Source organism: Molossus molossus, unplaced genomic scaffold, assembly GCF_014108415.1.
Source record: "Molossus molossus isolate mMolMol1 unplaced genomic scaffold, mMolMol1.p scaffold_m16_p_8, whole genome shotgun sequence".
In the NCBI taxonomy this organism is placed as follows: Eukaryota; Metazoa; Chordata; class Mammalia; order Chiroptera; family Molossidae; genus Molossus; species Molossus molossus.
In genome coordinates, this window is record NW_023425402.1 from 47,545,581 (window position 1) to 47,564,532 (window position 18,952).

Sequence of the window (18,952 nt, forward strand, 5' to 3'; positions counted from 1 at the left end):
TGTCTAAAGTTTCTCCATTAGGGTATTTAGAGGTTTAAGCTTTAGATTTAAAATTTTTTTTTTATCCTCACCCGAGGACATTTCTCCATTTTTTGTTCAGATAGAGCAGGAGGGAGAAAGAGGAAGAGAAAGAGAGAGAGAAAAACATCGACGTGAAAGGGACACATTGAGTGGCTGCCACCCACACAACCCAACCAGGGCCGGGGACAAACTGCAACCAAGGTACATGCCCTTAGCGGGAACTGAACCCAGGTGGGTCTGGACCACAGGCCGATGCTCTAACCGCTGAGCCAAACTGGCCAGGGTTAAGCTTCAGATTTTATAAGAAGCCATGGGGATACTTTGGATTGCTGGGTTTTCTCAGGGCTCCCTTGCTAAAATTGGTTTAGCATCAAGCCCATCTAAGCAAACCAGGTTCTAGAGAATGGGAACAACACAAATGAGTTGAACAGTGCATTATACAGAACAGTTAGCCCAGAAATTTTCAACCCATGGCACCCATAAACTAATTATTACAAATCTGCAACATGCCCCGGCCAGTTTGGCTCAGCGGTAGAACATTGGCCCACAGACCAATGAGTCTTGGGTTTGATTTTGGCCAAGGGCACGTACCTCAGTTGCGGTTCATCCCTGGCTCTGGTTGGGGACATGCGGGAGGCAACCAGTCAATGTGTCCCTCTCGCATCGATGTTTCTCTCTCTCTCTCCCTTTTGCTCCCTCTCTCTTCCTCCCACTCTATCTGAAGATAAATGGAAAAATATCCTCGGGTGAGAATTTAAAAAAAAAATTCTGCAGTACACCCAATAATATATTTTGTACAATTTTGATCCATTTGCACTGGATGGCTATTGTTGTGTTGGCTGTTGTCATTTATTAATTTGACAGTCTAAGGGAAAAGAGGCCAGTGCCCCTGACTAAACAGTCAGGTATTGCATGTTTTAAAGTCCTTGCAGCACACCGGTTGAAAATTGCTGATTTAGCCTAATAAGAGAACCCATATTCTTCATACCCACGAACACAGCTTGCATGACACTTTCCAAAAACATGCCATATACAAATGTATGTGTGCATGCATAATTATTTCATTGGTTAGTTCCTTTAAAGAGTTTTTGGTTATAAGACATTTAGTTTAAAGTGACCCTCTACTATTAATTAACCATGTATAATTAACCCTTTATAATAATAAAGAATGAGAAAATTTTATTTTAGCTGCACAAACAGCTAGCTCTTAGACATGACTAATCTAGATATTAGCAATCCAGCAGACACAGAAAAAAATATTGTCAGAGGGAAAAAATAGTTCATCTATTGCTAGAATCATTTCACAAATTCATTTATTAAAATAATGCTGCCCTGGCTAATTTGGCTCAGCAGTTAGAATGTTGGCTTGCGGACCAAAGGGTTGTGGGTTCAAGTCCCAGCCCCAGTCAGACTCATGCAGGAAGCAACCAATCGATATGTCTCTCTCATTTCAAAGTTTCTCTCTCTCTCCCCCCTTCCCTCCATCCCTTCCACTCTCTCTAAAATATAATGGAAAAAATATCCTTTGGTGAGGATTAAATGAAAAATAAAATAAATAAAATAATGCTATAAAAATCCCCTCCTAATTTCCACTGGAAAGAAAATTTTCTTAGCTAGTTCAAAACAAATGGACATTTAAACAGTATTATTAATGCCTCAGACATTATGATACCTGAATGTACAGACTACAGAAGGAAATAATACAGCCAAAACTAAAATGTTCCTATCCTTTTACATTTTTAATATAATAATTTTAATAAGAATGTACATGATAATTATGATTATCATGTACATTCTACCAAAACATGATTTTGGTAAACATGATTCTACCAAAATCATTGACATCAGTAACTAGCACTTGATCATTAACATAATCAAGCCATCCTAAGCATCCCCTCAGTAGAGGGTAGTATTTGCTTCATCTCTGTGGGAGGAAAGACACACTGTCTGGCTTTGAGATCTATCCAGAAGAAACTTTAAAGATCACCCCTACAGTGCCAGATGAAGTTCTACACCCTTTGCTACTGGTCCTACATGTGCATTTGAAATGAAAGCCAATCAATTTCCTTTTCCTTTGGAAAGCAGAGGGAAGAGGCATGAAGAGTGACATTTGGGACACTACAAAGGAAAGAGAGGAAAGGCTTTAGAATAGCAAAGAACTTATTTTAAATGTCAGAATGAGGACTTCTGAACATGTTAAAGCCTTACAAATGCAGAGATTTTGTTATTTTTTTGTTGCTTTTTCTTGTCAGAGTTCATTGGGGACAAACGGAATCCTTTTAGACTTGGGTATTTGAAAAGCCTAATCAAAGTTGGAAAAGAAGTGGCTATCAAAGAGTTATTATTCTTCCTCCTCCTCTTCTGCTTTCCAAATCATGGCTATACTGGGTGAAAATGCTAATTCATATTCTAAAGATACTAAAAGGTGAATCAGAGCAAGGTTGAATGCCTCTCTCTGCTGCTTGATAAACAAAGGGCCAAACCCTTCCAACTGAATAAGACCAATAGAATTCTTCACTCCATCTTCTTGCCAAAAAGATGACCTTGAATTATATGATGTCCACCTTTTTATTACAAGATTCAACATTCATGAAAGAACTGAATGTGAGTTTATTGAATCTCTAAAATTTTTAAACTGGATTTTCTAGATCAAAGCAAATAATGAAAAAAACTTATTTTGTAAAGCACGTTTTTGACCTCTGTATTGAACTGTACTTTGTCTTTATGCCTACCCCCCTCCCCCCCAGCTTGGATATAAGAATCTGTACAATGCAGCCCTGGTCTGTTTGGCTCAGCAGTTGGAGTGTCCGCCTGTGGACCAAAGAGTCATGGGTTCAATTCTGGTCAAGGGCATGTACCTTGGTTGCAGTTTGATCCCCAGCCCTGGTTGGGGTCATGTGGGAGGCAACCAATCAATGTGTCTCTCACATTCATGTCTCTCTCTCTCTCTCGCACTCCCCCCCCCCCCCGTCTCCCTCCCACTGTATCTGAAAATCAATGGAAAAATATCCTCAGGTGAAGATTAAAAAATAAAAAGAATCTGCACAGTACAAACTTATATTGGCAGCAGGAATGGTGCTGACAAAACAGTTTGCTGGCATCTTTCTGGAATCCCTTTACGAAAGGCCTCAGGGAAATTATCATTGTTTCTATTGTACCTTTGATTCAACTACACCAGGCCCTTGACTCTGTTTCCTTCCAGTGACTCCGGTGACAAGATTTTCCATCTTCACCCTCATTTTTATATGTCACTTCACATGATTTCATGGGTTCCTTTAGACTCCAAACTAACGCATCCCTGTAAATGACAGCCAGATCTGTACCTCCAAGTCCTAGATTGTTTGGAAGCCCCCTTCTCCTACCTCAGGTGTTTCTCTTAAGGGTCAGAGCCCTAGGTGGCTTGTCCTTGGCCCTGAAACCTCTCTACATCCAATTGTATAGATTTCTCTCATATTCATTTTGTTCTTTCTAATCTGTCATTTAAAAGGGCAATTAGGAGCTGAAGTCCAGTCCACGCTCTGTTTGCCAGGCCATGCTCTCTGTCTAGGGGCAGCATCCACCTAGACGAGGGACACCCTTTAAAGGTACACTCCGCTCACTTAACTCCATGCCCATCGTGAGGAGATGTTTCACACGAAGGCTCTCCATAGGGTAGCCACGGTGCCAATCTTCACCTCTTTGCCAGATTATCTGATAAAGATCTGTTTAAAAAATACTACTTTGTTTTATGCTGATGAAAGAAAGGTCCAATCCAAACTCTCTCACCTGATACACAAGCCCTTTACCCTGACTTCAACCCATCTCCCCTGCCTGAGTGCACACCACGCTCCTGCCTCAATCTAAGTTCCAGCCATGACTCTTAGATTCTCTGGAGAGAAAAGTCTGGATTTTCAGGGGGTTTTCCTTTCAGCACTTTAAAGATGCTGTTGCACTGTTTTCAGGTCTCTGTTGCTTCTGACGAGCAGTAGTCTCATTAATCAGATAACTGCTACCCTGGCTGCTTTGAAATCTTTATGTTTGGTTTGCAGCAGTTTGACTATGATGTGCTAGGAGTGATTTTCTTTGTACCTGCTAGGGGTTTGCTGAGCTTCTAAAATCTGTAAATTTTCATCTTTTATTACATTTGAAAAAATCTCAGTCATTATTTCTTCAAGAAAAATTTCTACCCATTCTTTTTCTCCTTTCCTTCTGTGATGGACTTCCGATATAGTTTCTTATGCCATAAGGCTTTTTGTTGTTGTTAATCCTCACCCAAGAATATCTTTTCCATTGAATTTTTTTTTAGAAAGAGTGGAAGGAGGGAGAGGAGAGAATAAGGGAGACAGACACATCGATGTGGGAAAGACACATCAATTGGTTGCCTCCTGCATGCACCCCAACTGGGGATGGGGAACAGACCTGCAACCCAGGTACGTGCCCTTGACTGGGAATCAAACCCAAGACCCATTCACTGCAAGGGCCAACATTCTTACCACTAAGCCACACCAGCCAGGACCCATGAGGCTTTTTAAAATCAACCTTTCTTTCTCTGCTCTTCAGGTTGCATAATTTCTATTGATTCACCTTCAAATTTGATTCTCCTATCATCTGCAATCTAGTATTAAGTACATACAGTGAACTTTAAATGTTTTAGGTCTAGAATGTTTAACTTATAGTTTCAGAATTTCCATTTGGTTCTTTTTATACAGTTTTAATTTCTTTGCTAAAACTTCCCATCAGTATATGTTCTTTTACAACCATGAGTATACATATCAAAGCTACTTCAAACTCTTTGCCTCTAATTCCAACAACTGTGTCATCTCACAATCAATTACCTTTTCTCCTTTAAAATGGGTCAGATTGTCCTGTGTCTCCATACATCTAATGATTTTGGATTGCATTCTGGATATTGCAGATGACATGTTGTGGAGACTAGAGATTCTGTTATATTTTACCAAAGAATATAACTAGTCCCAAACACCAAACTTTCTCCTTGTGATGAGCAGGAACTGAAATCTCTATTCAGTTGTTTTCAGCCTTCAGTGTGCATGTGTGGTTCACAGATCAGTCCAAGATTTGGAAAGTTTCTATGAAGAATGTGGGACTCTTCCTCTGTGGTTCTCTCCTTTCCATGATTTCTCCTCCATTTTCCAGCTGCTCCGGTGCCCCAAGTAGGAAGAGCGCAGGTTTCTACCGAGTGTCAGATGCCCCGCATGAGGCCAACTGTAATCAACAGTTTCTTCCACGTGCTGACTGCATTCCACTTGCTCCCTGCCTTTGCTTGCTCACCAGATAGCCACCAAGACAGTGCCTTCCAGACAAGAATTTTTGTATTTTGTTCAGAGTTAGTTGTGATCTACAGGTAAGTTGGTCAAATAGCAGTTACTCTGTCATTGATGGAAGTGGAGCTCTCCTGGACCTTTACTTCTCTGAATATATTCTGTAATGTCCTACCTCTGTGTTTTTCGTAAAAACAAACCCTCAGAAGAAGAGATCGCAAAGGTTGCTTTCGCAATCTCCTGTTCTTGGGAACAACCACACGCCAGCCTCACACTCCCCTGCGGCCCCGCAGCCCCCGCAGCCCCCGCAGCAGCAGACTCTCCAGCCCTCCAGCCCTCGGGGCCAGGTCCGCGCTCACAGCACTGTGGTCACACTGCAGTGCTATTATCGGCCTCATAGTCCAGCCATCTGTGCACTGACTGCATTTTCTCTTCTAAACGAAGACTGTGTAAGTGTGGAGACGGACTCTGATTCCTCTTCATACCCCCCACAGCACCTAGAACTACGCCAGCTTCCCATGAGATACTCAGCAAATACCTGTTGAATGACTAGGGAGCAGTGCCATAAAATTTTTTTGTTTTTGTTTTTGTTTTATCCTCACCTGAGGACATTTTTCCATTTTTTGTAGAGATAGAGTGGGAGGGAGAGAGAGGAAAAGACAGAGAGAGAGAAACGACGTGAAAGGGACACATCGAGTGGCTGCCACCCGCACAACCAACCAGGGCCGGGGACAAACTGCAACCGAGGTACATGCCCTTAGTGGGAACTGAACCCGGGTCTGTCTGGACTGCAGGCCGAAGCTCTAAACGCTGAGCCAAACTGGCCAGGGCCATAAAATTTTTTTAAAAGGGTGAAGCATTCTCTGTTACCTTGCATAAAAGGTCATTTAAACACATGTATAGCATGTTGGTTAATTTAACCAAATTTCCTTCCTGAAAGGTGGGCATTCCCAAGACAAGATACTATTTGCTGACATACTGGAACATACCAGGGGAGACAGAAGCTTTCCTAGAGGGTACTGCCCCCTTCATGTTCCTCCAACGTTCCTTGCTTCACATACCACGGTCCCGCTCTGCGGATCACGCAAGAAGTCTGGTTTTCATGGAGTATCTGAGATTTTCACTCTCACTTCCCTTTTCTCTCTGGCATGTGCTCTGCTCTCGTTAGGCAAGTATCTTCTGTTCATCCTGCAACCTTGGAGCGTGGCTTCTGATCATGGCTGAAATACCTTCAGTCCGCTCATCTAAATTCTCTCACCTGTCAATGTCAGGAGCAGTTTCCTCCTTAAATCTCAGGTTTCCTCAGAATATTCCCAATCCTCACTATCCTTAGATTGAATTCCTGATATACTCATAATATGTACTTAACTAGTGTACACAGCTCTTTATTTATTTTTCTTTCTTGATTTTAGAGAGAGGGGAAGGGAGAGGGAGAGAGAGAGAGAAACATCGATGAGAGAGAACATCGATTGGCCGCCTCCTGCATGCCCCCCCATTGGGGATTTGGCCCACAACCTGGGCATGTGCCCTGACCAGGAATTGAACCAGTGACCTTTTGTTGCATGGGTCAATGCTCAACCACTGAGCCACACGGGCTAGGTATGAACACAGCTCTTTAAAGCAGACTGTTGCAGCTGGAAGGAATGACAGAAATGAGCTGATCACACCATGCACTTTAGAAATTAGGTACTTGGAACCACCTGCTTAAGGCCCCTCAGCTACATAGTATCTGAGTAAAGATTGGAATTTATATCTCTTGACTTAGTTGGGCTTCTTTCCACTATTACACTGTCTGGTACTTGGCTCATGTTATTTCCTCTATAAATTGTAAGCTCTTTGAAAAAGATTCCTCATAAACAGTGGCATACAGACATGCAAGCACTTAAATGGTTGTTGACTACTAAAATCAATATAACAGTTTTGGGGGAAAATCCTACATAACATACATATCTTGAATAACAATAAAAGATAAAAGAGTTCAGTAATATTTGACCCTAGAATACATTGAAATAATTCCTTGATGTTATAGCTCATTTCTAGTTTTTCCTCAAAATCTTTTGCCTGACTCAATATCTTCACCAAGTTATTTTCAGAAACAAAAACAGGCCCTGGCCGGTTTGGCTTAGCAGTTAGAGCATCGGCCTGCAGTCGAGGGTTCAACTCTTGGTCAAGGGCACATGCCTGGGTGCAGGTTTGATCCTTGGCCCCAGTGGGGGTTGGGCAGGAGGCAAGCAATCAATGTCTCTCTCTCATATCAATGTTCTTTTTCTCTCTCACTCTCTCCCCCTTCCACTCTATCTAAAAATCAATGAAAAATGTCCTCAGGTGAGGATTAACAAAAACAGGAAGGAAGGAAGGAAGGAAGGAAGGAAGGAAGGAAGGAAGGAAGGAAGGAAGGAAGGAAGGAAGGAAGGAAGGAGGGAGGGAGGGAAGGAGGGAGAGAGGGAGGGAGGGTATTCTAACAATTCTCAAACTTTATCTTATAAAACCTATCTGAAAGTAATAATATATATAATGAGATATATAATTAAATATTCTAATTAGCAACATACTAAATAAGTACAAAATTTGAGTCAACTGATCTAATCTAAGGGGGAGATACTATGAAGTATATCAAAATCATGTACTTTATGGTGGGAACAGAAAAACTTGAAAGTTACAAATCACAGAATTACTTGATTTAAAATTTATTTTTCTGTTTAAAAAAAAAAAGAGCCAGTTGGTAGGTAAGCATTAGAAAAGCCAGCAGTGTTTTTTTGTTTTTTTCAATCCTCACCCGAGGATATTTTTATATTTATTTTCAGATAGAGTGAAAGAGAGAAAAAGGAGAGAGAAGCAAAGAGAGAGAGAGAGACAAACATTGACGTGAGAGGGACACATCGAATGGTTGCCTCCCGCATGACCGAGACCAGGGCCAGGGACGAACTGTAACCAAGGCATGTGCCCTTGACCAGAATCGAACCTGCGACTCATTGGCCCGAGCGCCCACCCTCTACTGCTGAGCCAAACTGGCCAGGGCAAAGCCAGCAGTGTTAAAGCTATTTTCAAAATAGTCAAACAAGTTGAAGTGTTTTATAGTCACTATCAGTTGGTTGGCCTAGATTTTCTCAACACTTTACCAAGCATTTCATCATGTAAGTCTTCTGTTTAGAGAACTATTTTCAATTACTGTTTAGAGCTGTGATACATTTATTATTAAATCCAAGTGAGTTCATTTATTTTAAAATTAAAAACAAATTCTAATTTTAAAAAGCTAATGACCACTTTAATGTTAAAAATTTAAATCAAACTTCTTAATCGTTGCCTGAGCAGGTAAATGACACATTCCTCCCAAACACCGAAATAGCAAGTATTACTTTGTCATATTTTCTTAGAGAAGTGATCTTCAAAGGAATTTGAGCTGTGTCTACTTCTACCACTGGACCTGATCCTCAAAATAATTCTCCTCCTAAGACAGAGAACACTTTGATGGTGCAGAGTTCTTAGCACACTCTGGGAAGCCCTAGGCACTCTCTCCTCATGACAGGGACCAGCCATGTTTTAAACCATGGCAGTTAGCAGCACAATATAAATATATTCACAGAAAATGAAAGCAAGTTTTCTCACTCAGAGAAGCCTCCGGCAGCTGAATCTGAGAAGTCCAAGGCTCGCAGAATTTAAACCCGTGGCACGGTTGCAGCACCTAGGGGGCTGTCCGTGCCCTGCTCTGGGAACAGAAGCTGAACAAGACTGCAGCCTCACAAGGTGTCCTGCAACAGAAAACTTCCCATGTGAAGCAGGTAGGAAGGTATTCTCTGGACCCAGTTTTTCACCATTCCTTCTGATTCTTCAGCACCCTCCTTTCATCATGGAAATCACCACGTTTGTTCTAAGTGACTACAGTTTTCACATTTCTAATCTAGCCTCTCTTTTGTGGGCGGTTCTCTGAGTCCTTTTTTCCCTTTAAAATAGTAAAACACAAAACCCATCAACAACTTTTTTTTTAATCCTCACCCAAAAATATGTTTCCATTTATCTTCAGATAAAGTTTGAGGGGGAGAGAGAGAGAGAGAAACATCAATGTGAGAGAGACACATCGATTGGTTGCCTCCCACATGACCCCAGAACCACAACTGAGGCACATGCCCTTGACCAGAATGGAACTTGTGACTCTTTAGTTCATGGGCCAAACGCTCCAACCACTGAGCCAAACTGGCCAGGGCCACATCAACAACTTTTAACCCAATATATAGCTATTTCCTTGGAGGATACAAATCAGTAGCAGCAATTAGTAAAAAGTGATCCTTCAATCTAACTTCCAACCTTGCAGAGAATTCTATTCTATTCTATTTTCTTTTATTTACAAAATTTCAGAATAAATAAATTCAGGTGAAAAATTACTAGTATACACCTTACATTTTTGTTTTTAAATATGTTTTTATTGATTTTTTTGGAGAGACGGAGAGAAACATCGATCAGCTTCCTTCTGCACGTCCCCCACTGGGGATCAGCCTGCAACCCGGGCAGGTGCCCTGACTGGGAATCGAACTGGACCTCTCAGTCCATGGGTCAGTGCTCAACCACTGAGCCACACTGGCTGAACTACACCTTATATTTTTAAATCAAATTATGGTACATGTCAATTATGAGATTTTATTCCAAAACCTTTCTTATAATACTGAGGGCCTATATGAAACAGTTTAGGTCAAGGTATGTATGTTGAAATTTTACTTATTTATTTTAATTTTTTTCTTAATCCTCACCTGAGGATATGCCCATTGATTTTAGAGAGAGGGAAGAGAGAGAGAGAGAGAGAGATCAATGTGAGAGAAAAACATTGGTCGGTTGCGTCCCATATGCACCCCAACCAGGGATTGAACCAGCAACCCGCGTATGTGGCCTGATGGGGAATCAAACCCTTAACCTTTCAGTGTACAGGAGGAAGCCACACCGGCCAGGGCTATATTGTTGAAATTTTACATCTAACTGCATGTATCCTATGTTCCTTCTCACACGTTCACGGCATCCCCCTCACTGGCATTGCGAAACAACTGGAAGACCACAGCTTGTAAGAGGATTCAGGACTGGTTGAATGGATAGATGACTTTTAAGGTGACTTTCAAGACTGAGACTATGGCCCTGCCTGGTTTGGCTCAGTGGTAAGAGCGCTGGCCTGTGGACCGAAGGGCTGTGGATTTGATTACCAGTCAAGGGCACATACCTGGGTTGCAGGTTCAATCCCCAAATCCAGGGTCATTCAGGAGGCAACCAATTAATGTGTCTCACATCAATGTCTTCTCCCTCCTTCTTCCCCTCCCTCCCTTCTACTCTATCTAAAAATTAATGGGAAAATATCCTCAGGTAAGGATTAACAAAAAAAAATAAAAGACTAACACTATGACTCTACCTGAGGGATTGAGTAGAAATGTGAGCAGGAAAAGACAGAGCAAAAAAACTCAGGGCTCATTTCCGGATTCACACTCCTCCCTACAAGAATCCGACCCATTCTCTACTAGGCTATGTTCAGTCTCACTTCTGTCCTACCTGTCCCCTACACTTTAGCCAGGCTGGCTGCCTGCCTTATCTGGGCATGGTATTGCCAGAGGTCAGCATATTTGGGAAATGGCCACCAAAGATCAGCAATGATTCAAGAACTGGTGTGCTGCTGGGAAGGTAAAGGGCCCAGGAGATTCCAGAGCTACCTTAGCTCTGGTGATGAATGCTCATATTCCCTGATGCTAATCACCCCTGTTGGCATCCGAACACTATCAGACTTGACTCTTGGCCAAATAGTGCAGATAAGAGCTATTCATCCTTTAGTATTTACTGAGAGCACACCAAGCACAGGGCACAAACCACAAGTAGTTTCCAACAAGTGGTTTCATTTGGAATACATGAAATAAACTGAAGCATAAAATGGATTGAGAAGAAACATGTCTCTTAACTCCCCAAAAGATACTTGTTCAGTACAGTTTCAGTCTAATGATATATAAACTAATATGACATAATCAAGATTAATAAACAGATGAAGGCTAAAACATGTATCTGATGTACCTCCTTTCCGTGAATACTAAGAACCACAGAAAAAACCTAGTGAACAATGTGTAAGTCCATGCATATGCATCAGATGATATATTTTTCTGCTCAGACTTTTTACAAACACACCTGGCCACCTGTGATTATTTTTACGACACAAATAACAAACTACTCTTGCAAATAGTTACTTGTGAGCACAGTTATCAGTTGAGGAAACAATTTTCTGCAGGTGTAAAAATTACATTTCTCAATAAGGAAAATTTAGGTATAGTCAGTTTACTCATTAAGCCTTTAGAATTCTGTTTTTGCTTACTTTCTTTGAATAGGATTCTTTCATTTTCATCCACAGAAGTTAACCCTAAAGCAAGTGGTTCTCAAACTCTTTGGTTCAGGATCCCTTTACACTCTTACTGAGGAACTCGAGGGCTTTTTGTTTATATGGGTTATCTCTCCTTATATTTACTGTATTAGAAATTAAAATTAAAAACTTTTTAAATATTTATTAATTTATTTAAAACAAGAATGATAAAACCCTTACATACAACCCATCAAATAAACATAAATAACATTTGAATGAAAATAATATTTTCCAAAATGAAAATAATTTAGTAAGAAGAATGGCACTGTTTTATGTTTTTTGCAAACTACATTAATGTCTGACTCAATAGAAAAAAGCAGGATTCTCATATCTGCTTCTACATTCAATCTATTGTAATACCTTGTTTTGGTTGGAGTATATAAGAAAATCTGACCTCACACAGATATACAGTTGGTAAAGAGTAAAGTTTTTTTTTTTTAATCCTCACCCGAGGATGCTTTTTTTTTTTTTTTTAATTTTTATCTTCAGATATATATATATATATATATATATATATATATATATATATAGAGAGAGAGAGAGAGAGAGAGAGAGAGAGAGAGAGAGAGAAACCTCAATGTGAGAGAGACACCGATTGGTTGCTTCCCACACGACCCAGACCAGGGCTGGAGGCCAAACTGCAACCGAGGTACGTGCCCTTGACCGGAATCGAACCTGCAACCCTTTGGTCTGCAGGCCAACACTCTACCACTGAGCCAAACCAACCAGGCTAGGAAAAAGTATTTTAATAGCCTTATCAGATAATTATGAATATTATTTTATGATGCTATATGAAAATTCAATAAGAACTTCCTTCCAAAGAGCTCACTACAAAAAGAGAGAGAAAAGAGTAACTTTATAGTGGAGAAACCAGATAAACTCATCCTCAGACAAGTGTGATCAAGGTTAGCATCAACAGTGATAAGTCATGTCAATAGTATGTACCCATGAATCCAAATTGGAAAGGAGGAAGTGATACTGTCATTATTTCCAGATGACATGATATTGTACATAGAAAACCCTAAAGACTCCATCAAAAATCTACTAGAGCTAATAAATGAATTTGGCAAAGTAGCAGGATACAAAATTAACATCAAGAAACTGACAACATTCTTTTTCTTTTTTTAATCCTCACCCAAGGACATTTTTCCATTTTTTGTTCAGATAGAGTGGGAGGGAGAGAGAGAGAGAGAAACATCGATGTAAAAGGGACACATCGAGTGGCTGCCACCCACACGACCAACCAGAGCCGGGGAGAAACTGCAACGGAGGTACATGCCCTTAGTGCGAACTGAACCCGGGTCTCTCTGGACTGCAGGCTGACGCTCTACTGGCCAGGGCTCGATGGCATTCTTACACACCAATAATGAACTCACAGAAAGAGAAACAAACAAAAAAAAATCCTATTTACCTTTGCAGCAAAAAAACTAAGATACCTACGAATAAAATTAACCATAGAAGTAAAGGACCTATTCTCAGAAAACTACAGGATATTGAAAAAAGAAATAAAGGAAGGTAAAAAAATGTCTAAGCATATACCATGTTCATGGATTGGAAGAATTAACATCATTAAAATGTCCATACTAACCAAAGCAATCTATAGATTCAATGCAATCCCCAATGACATATTTCAGAGAACTAAACCAAATATTCCCCATGTCTATATGGAACCAAAAAGACCCCAAATAACCACAGTAATCTTGAAAAAGAATAACAAAGTAGGAAGGATCACAATACCAAATATCAAGTTATACTACAAAGCCATAGTAATCAAAACAGCCTGGTACTGGCACAAGAACAGGCAGATAGATCAATGGAATAGAACAGAGACCCCAGAAATTGACCCAAAACCTTATGCTCAATTAATATTCAACAAAGGTGGCAAGAGCATACAATGGAGTAAAGACAGCCTATTTAATAAATGGTGTTGAGGAAACTGGACGGCTACATGCAAAAAAAAATGAAGCTAGACCACCAACTTACACCATACACAAGAATAAACTCAAAATGGATAAAAGACTTAAATGTGACTCGTGAATCCATAAAAATCTTAGAATAAAATGTAGGCAACAAAACTTCATATATTACACACAAGCAAAATTTTCACTGATACAATGCCTAAGGCAAGAGATACAAAGGAATAAATGGGACTACATAAAACTAAAAAGTTTCTGCAAAAGAAACAAGCATCAAAATGGAAAGGGAACCCACTGGATGGGAGAGCATAACTGCCAATGATACATCAAATAAGAGGCTAATTTCCAAAATATATAGAGTACTCATACGAAAGGAAGAAAAAGAATCCAATTAAAAAATGGGCAGAGAACCTAAAGAGATACCACTCCAAACAGGACATACAAATGGCCATATGAAAAATGCTCAAATAATAATCACTAATCATCAGAGAGATGCAAATTAAAACAACTATGAAGTATCACCTCACACCTGTCAGAATGGCTGCCATCAACAAAACATCAAACAAGTGCTGGCGAGGGTGTGGAGAAAAGGGGACTCTGATACACTGCTGATGGGAATGCAGACTGGTGCAGCCACTATGGAAAACAATTAAAAATTAAAATGAAAAATGGAACTGCCATTTGACCCAGTGATCCCACTTCTAGAAATATATCCTAAGAAGCCTGAAACACCAACCAGAAAGAATATATATACCCCTATGTTCATAGCAGCACTATTTACAATTGCTAAAATCTGGAAACAGCCCAAATGTCCATCAATACATGAGTGGATAAAAAAGCTGTGGTACATATACACAATGGAGTACTATGCAACTGTAAGAAAGAAAGATCTCTTATCCTTTGAGACAACATGGAGGGACCTAGAGAGTATTATGCTAAGTGAAATAAGCCAATCAGAGAAAGATAAATATCACATGATCTCACTAATTTGTGGAATATAATGAACAATACAAGCTGATGAACAAAACAGAACCAGAGACATAGAAGTAGGGTACAGACTGACAAACGTCAGAAAAGGGAGATGGGGGTGGGGGAGGTGGTGATGGAAGAGATAAACCACAGAACTTCTATGCATGTATGCATAACTAATGGACATAGACAACAATGCTGGGGGCAGGGGTGGGATCGGGAGAAGGGTGTCAATGGGGGAAAAAGGAAAAACATCTGTAACAAAAATAAATTAATAATAAAAAAAAGAAGTACAAATTTCCAGTTATGCAGTAAGTTGTGTGGGTATAATGTACAGCACATGGAATCCAGTCTGTAACATCATAAGACAATGACAGCTGTTACTAGACTTATTGTAGTGATCACTTTATACAGTATATACATGTGAATCAATATGTTGTACACTTGAAACTGGTAACAAAATGTCAACTATGGTGAAAAATAAAGTTAAAAAATAAAAAACAAATAAAAAATAGTATGTACCCTTGATATGATGTTTGAAAATAGCATTTGATCTCTGCAGTCTTCCTCGCCAAAGCCCATAATTTAAGTCTAATCATGAGAAAAACATCAGACAAATCCCAATTGAAGGCCATTCTACAAAATAACTGAGCAGCCCCAGAACTGTCAAGGTCATCATGAACAAGGAAAGTCTGAGAAACTGTCAGCCAAAAGGAACCTAAGGAGACATGGCGACTGAAAGTAATGTGGGATCCTGGAGCAGAACAAGGACATTAGGTAAGAACTAAGGAAATCTGAATAAAATAAAGACTTTAGTTAATAATGTATCAATATTGGTTCATTAATTGTAACAAATATGTCATACTAATGTAAGATGCCAAAAATAGGAAACTGAATTTGAGAGTATACGGAAATTCTCTGTTCTACTTTCTCAATTTTTCTGTAACACTAAAACTGTTCTAAAAAATCGTCTATTTTTAAATTGTTTAATACTTGACAAGAGTTTTTTAAATGTTAATTGCAATGTAGAATCTGAAATAATATCAGTGTATTTTTAAAATTCTGTTATATTAAAATCCATTAGCCTTCTTGCACTTTAAATGGATCTTTTGTCATACATGATTTTGTTAAAGTATGCAATGGTTGTTAGAAAATATTGGTTCAATGAGTTATGCAGATCTTCCAAATGTTGACGTGTTTAATTATACAATGTCAAATTTTTATATTTGTTATTATCACCATCAATCTCATAAGAAAAAAAAATGCATAAAAATTGGGAAGCTGTCAAGTTCATGGTGATGGCAACAAGTCTTCCAAAATTCTAATTTTCAGTTGTTTGCTCAAATGTATCACTGGCAGCAATTACTCTTAGTTGTTTTTCTTAAGTGACAGTCTTACTTCATTCATTTTCAAGAAAATGTCAAATATTGTGAGAAAGTATCTGCCAACCCTCAATAACCATAGTTTGCCCCTCGTTCTTCCAAGTAAAAATGGCATTCCATGAAAAAAGTGGCAAGTTCAGCTGGTGACTCAAACAACTACTCAGGTACTTTTCCTTGGACAACTGCACTTGGTACACAGCAGAAGCATCCTTCCTGCATCATGGAAAGTATTAAAAAGGTATGCTCTCAAGGGGTGCTATTTAATGAAGCTGATCATTTTCATTGCTTCTTCAATGACATTCTTAGGTAAAACTGGACTTTTTTTTTTTTTTTACAATGATCACACAGCAATGAAGACTACAATATGGTTTGGTGCTACTGCCTTGATTCAGCTAAGGCTCCAGCAATTTTACCCACCGTTGCTTTTGTACCATTATTTCAAATGTCACCAGAGTGAAAAATGCAAACAGTGTCCTAGAATTATTATAGAGAGTTTTGACCTCAAGGACTACTAAGAACCACTGTTAAGCAACCATATTTCTGATATCTCTACTGCCATCCAATTAAGCCAAGTAATAGCATAGAGGTAAGGAACAGAACCCCGACAGCTCGCCATGTCCTCAGAGGTGAATCTGCTTCACTTTCCTTCACCGCCACTCTGACAGAGAGGGAGTGACAGGGAACAAAGAGTAAATTTGCCTTTACTCTCCCACAGTTCTCCAAAACAGGGCTCTTACCCTTTTTATATCATGGCAGAGTGAGAAAATGATATTATTTTTATTAAGGAGTAAAGGAATGAGGCTGCCTAAGGCTTGAGGTCCCTAGCCTGGAGGTGGTGGCCCTATACAGCCTTCAGGAGGTCCCAAGGGTTTGTAGCTGTGCCCACTCCCAGTGGGTATGCCAAGGCACATGAGTTGAGCAGTTCTGTACTAAGGTTCTCAGTATACCTGGGGCTGTCTGACTGGAGGACCTCTGTCCCATACCCAGCTTCATGCTCCATAAGAGGCTCAAAGTTTATTTAAATGTGTGAATTCATGGAGTATCTGATTGTATTTCATGGTAGATCTGGAATTATATTAATGTAATTTGATGTAACTTGTCCAGAACATTTTCAGTTATACCGTAGTGATTAAGAGCACAGCATCTTATTCCCAGACTACTGAGAAGTTCAAAGACCTGGCTTGCCACTTATTAGCTGTCTCCATTTCTCTACCTATGAAATGGGGACAACAATAGTACCTACCTATTTTAAGCATAAAATGAGTTAATATATATAAAGTAATTAGAATGATGCCTGATAGGTGGCAATGTTTTTGCTCTTATTATTACGTAGATACTATAAGGTCTCCTAATTGGGACTGCTTTTCTGAGCATGGCAGTGTTAAACTGCAGATCTGCAAAGAATGAGAATCCCAGAGCTACCCGAGGCTCGATGTTAACCTGCAGGGTTCTAGATCTGAGGTAACATGCATGGAGCAGGGAGCGAGACAGATGTGAGAAGAGGGGACTGACCTGGGCCTCTTTAGTCTACCTATGGCATACATCAAGGGTCTACAGTCCAAACCTTCCTTGACCTATCAAAACACAAACAGATGAGTTTCCACCTAAACTATATATACATATATATATATGTATATGTATATATATATTTTTTCTTTTTTTAAGGGACCATGGTGAAAAAATAATCTTCACAGACTATTAACCTATCTATTTCTCACTGAAGATTTTTTTCATGATGGTGTCAGGAGTTGTGGCTGGATGAGCATGGGCTTCAAGAGCCTCCCAGAAAGGTAGAACAGGTGATCCAAAGCTGGGGCTATCCCAGACACATCAGATAATAGCTTCTTTACTTTGGGTTGGATATGTTTTTTTTTTTCACTGAACAGTTTTTGGCAACTGTTTAGCGTGGCTCATAATCCCATTACAACTAATTAAGAGTATAGGTTACATCTGAAGCTGAATGATTTCAAGAATCCTCTTCGTGTAAGTATTCAATATCTGAATTGTCACAGTTATAAAGTTGCAAAGAAACATAAAACTATCATAACAAAAAGATAGTCACAAATAAACTGATCACTTAAAAACGCAGCCCATCTTCAAACATCCCTCCCACGTTAATCCTAGTACCTAACCCCACCCACCATGTTGGTATCTGGTCATTCAGTGCTTGTCTGATGTAGTAAACATAACACAATTACAATGTAGATAAAAAGCAAACATATCCATTCAAAGCCTTTGACCGATAAGGATCTTTCCAGCTTGAATCAAGAAGAAGAAAAAAATCAACGAAACTTTAAAAGAAAGTAATTAAAAGATTTTGAAAAAACGGATGAAATCCTTAAATATTTTTGTAAAAATAATTTTCTATGTAATTGAAAAACCAAATCATGAAGTGCGAGATAATTTATCAACCTAAAACTTGGTCCAAGAAGTTATGCCAAAAATAAATAGTAATCTGTTCATTATTATTGTAGGAATTTAGTTCATAGTGGTATTATAATCTATATTTTTGTCAAATAAGATAAAAATTACTTATTTTCATTTTTCAAGATAAAGTCCCAATTAATCTTTTTCTTCAGTAACTCAGATCATAGACTGAAGATTTTGGTTCCTGATTAGCGACCTTTTCCTGGTTCTAAGTCCTCCGAAGTTACGAGCACCTTAAAAATAAAGATAAATATTTTTATCTACTCAGTATCTGTTCCAAGAGGCCATCCTGCGTCCCGACCCCAGGATACAACTGGCCTGCCCTTCCCCTCTGCTCACTAGGTCCCTCCTGTGGAAGGAGGAGGAGCTTTGTCTTTAGGACACAAGCTTTTCCTCAAGGAAGTTTATTTCTCTGGCAAAGTACGTAAAACTTAAATGGAAGCCTTAATAGAATTTCGTCCGGAGAGATTAGGTTACTGGGACCTGGATAAGATTGATCCAGTAGAAAGAAGCACGAAACGTCCACATCACCCAGAATGACTTTCACCAACAGAGACAGACGTGACCCCTGTCAGATCATCCTACTTGATCCCAAATGCTATTGGT

At 39.5% G+C, this 18,952-nt stretch overlaps 1 protein-coding gene across 11 annotated transcripts in view; it reads right to left on the bottom strand.

Annotated features, from left to right (window-relative positions):
- AFG1L (AFG1 like ATPase) overlaps positions 1-18,952 on the bottom strand; it is a 193,854-nt gene that overhangs the window by 18,017 nt on the left and 156,885 nt on the right. The window lies entirely within an intron of this gene.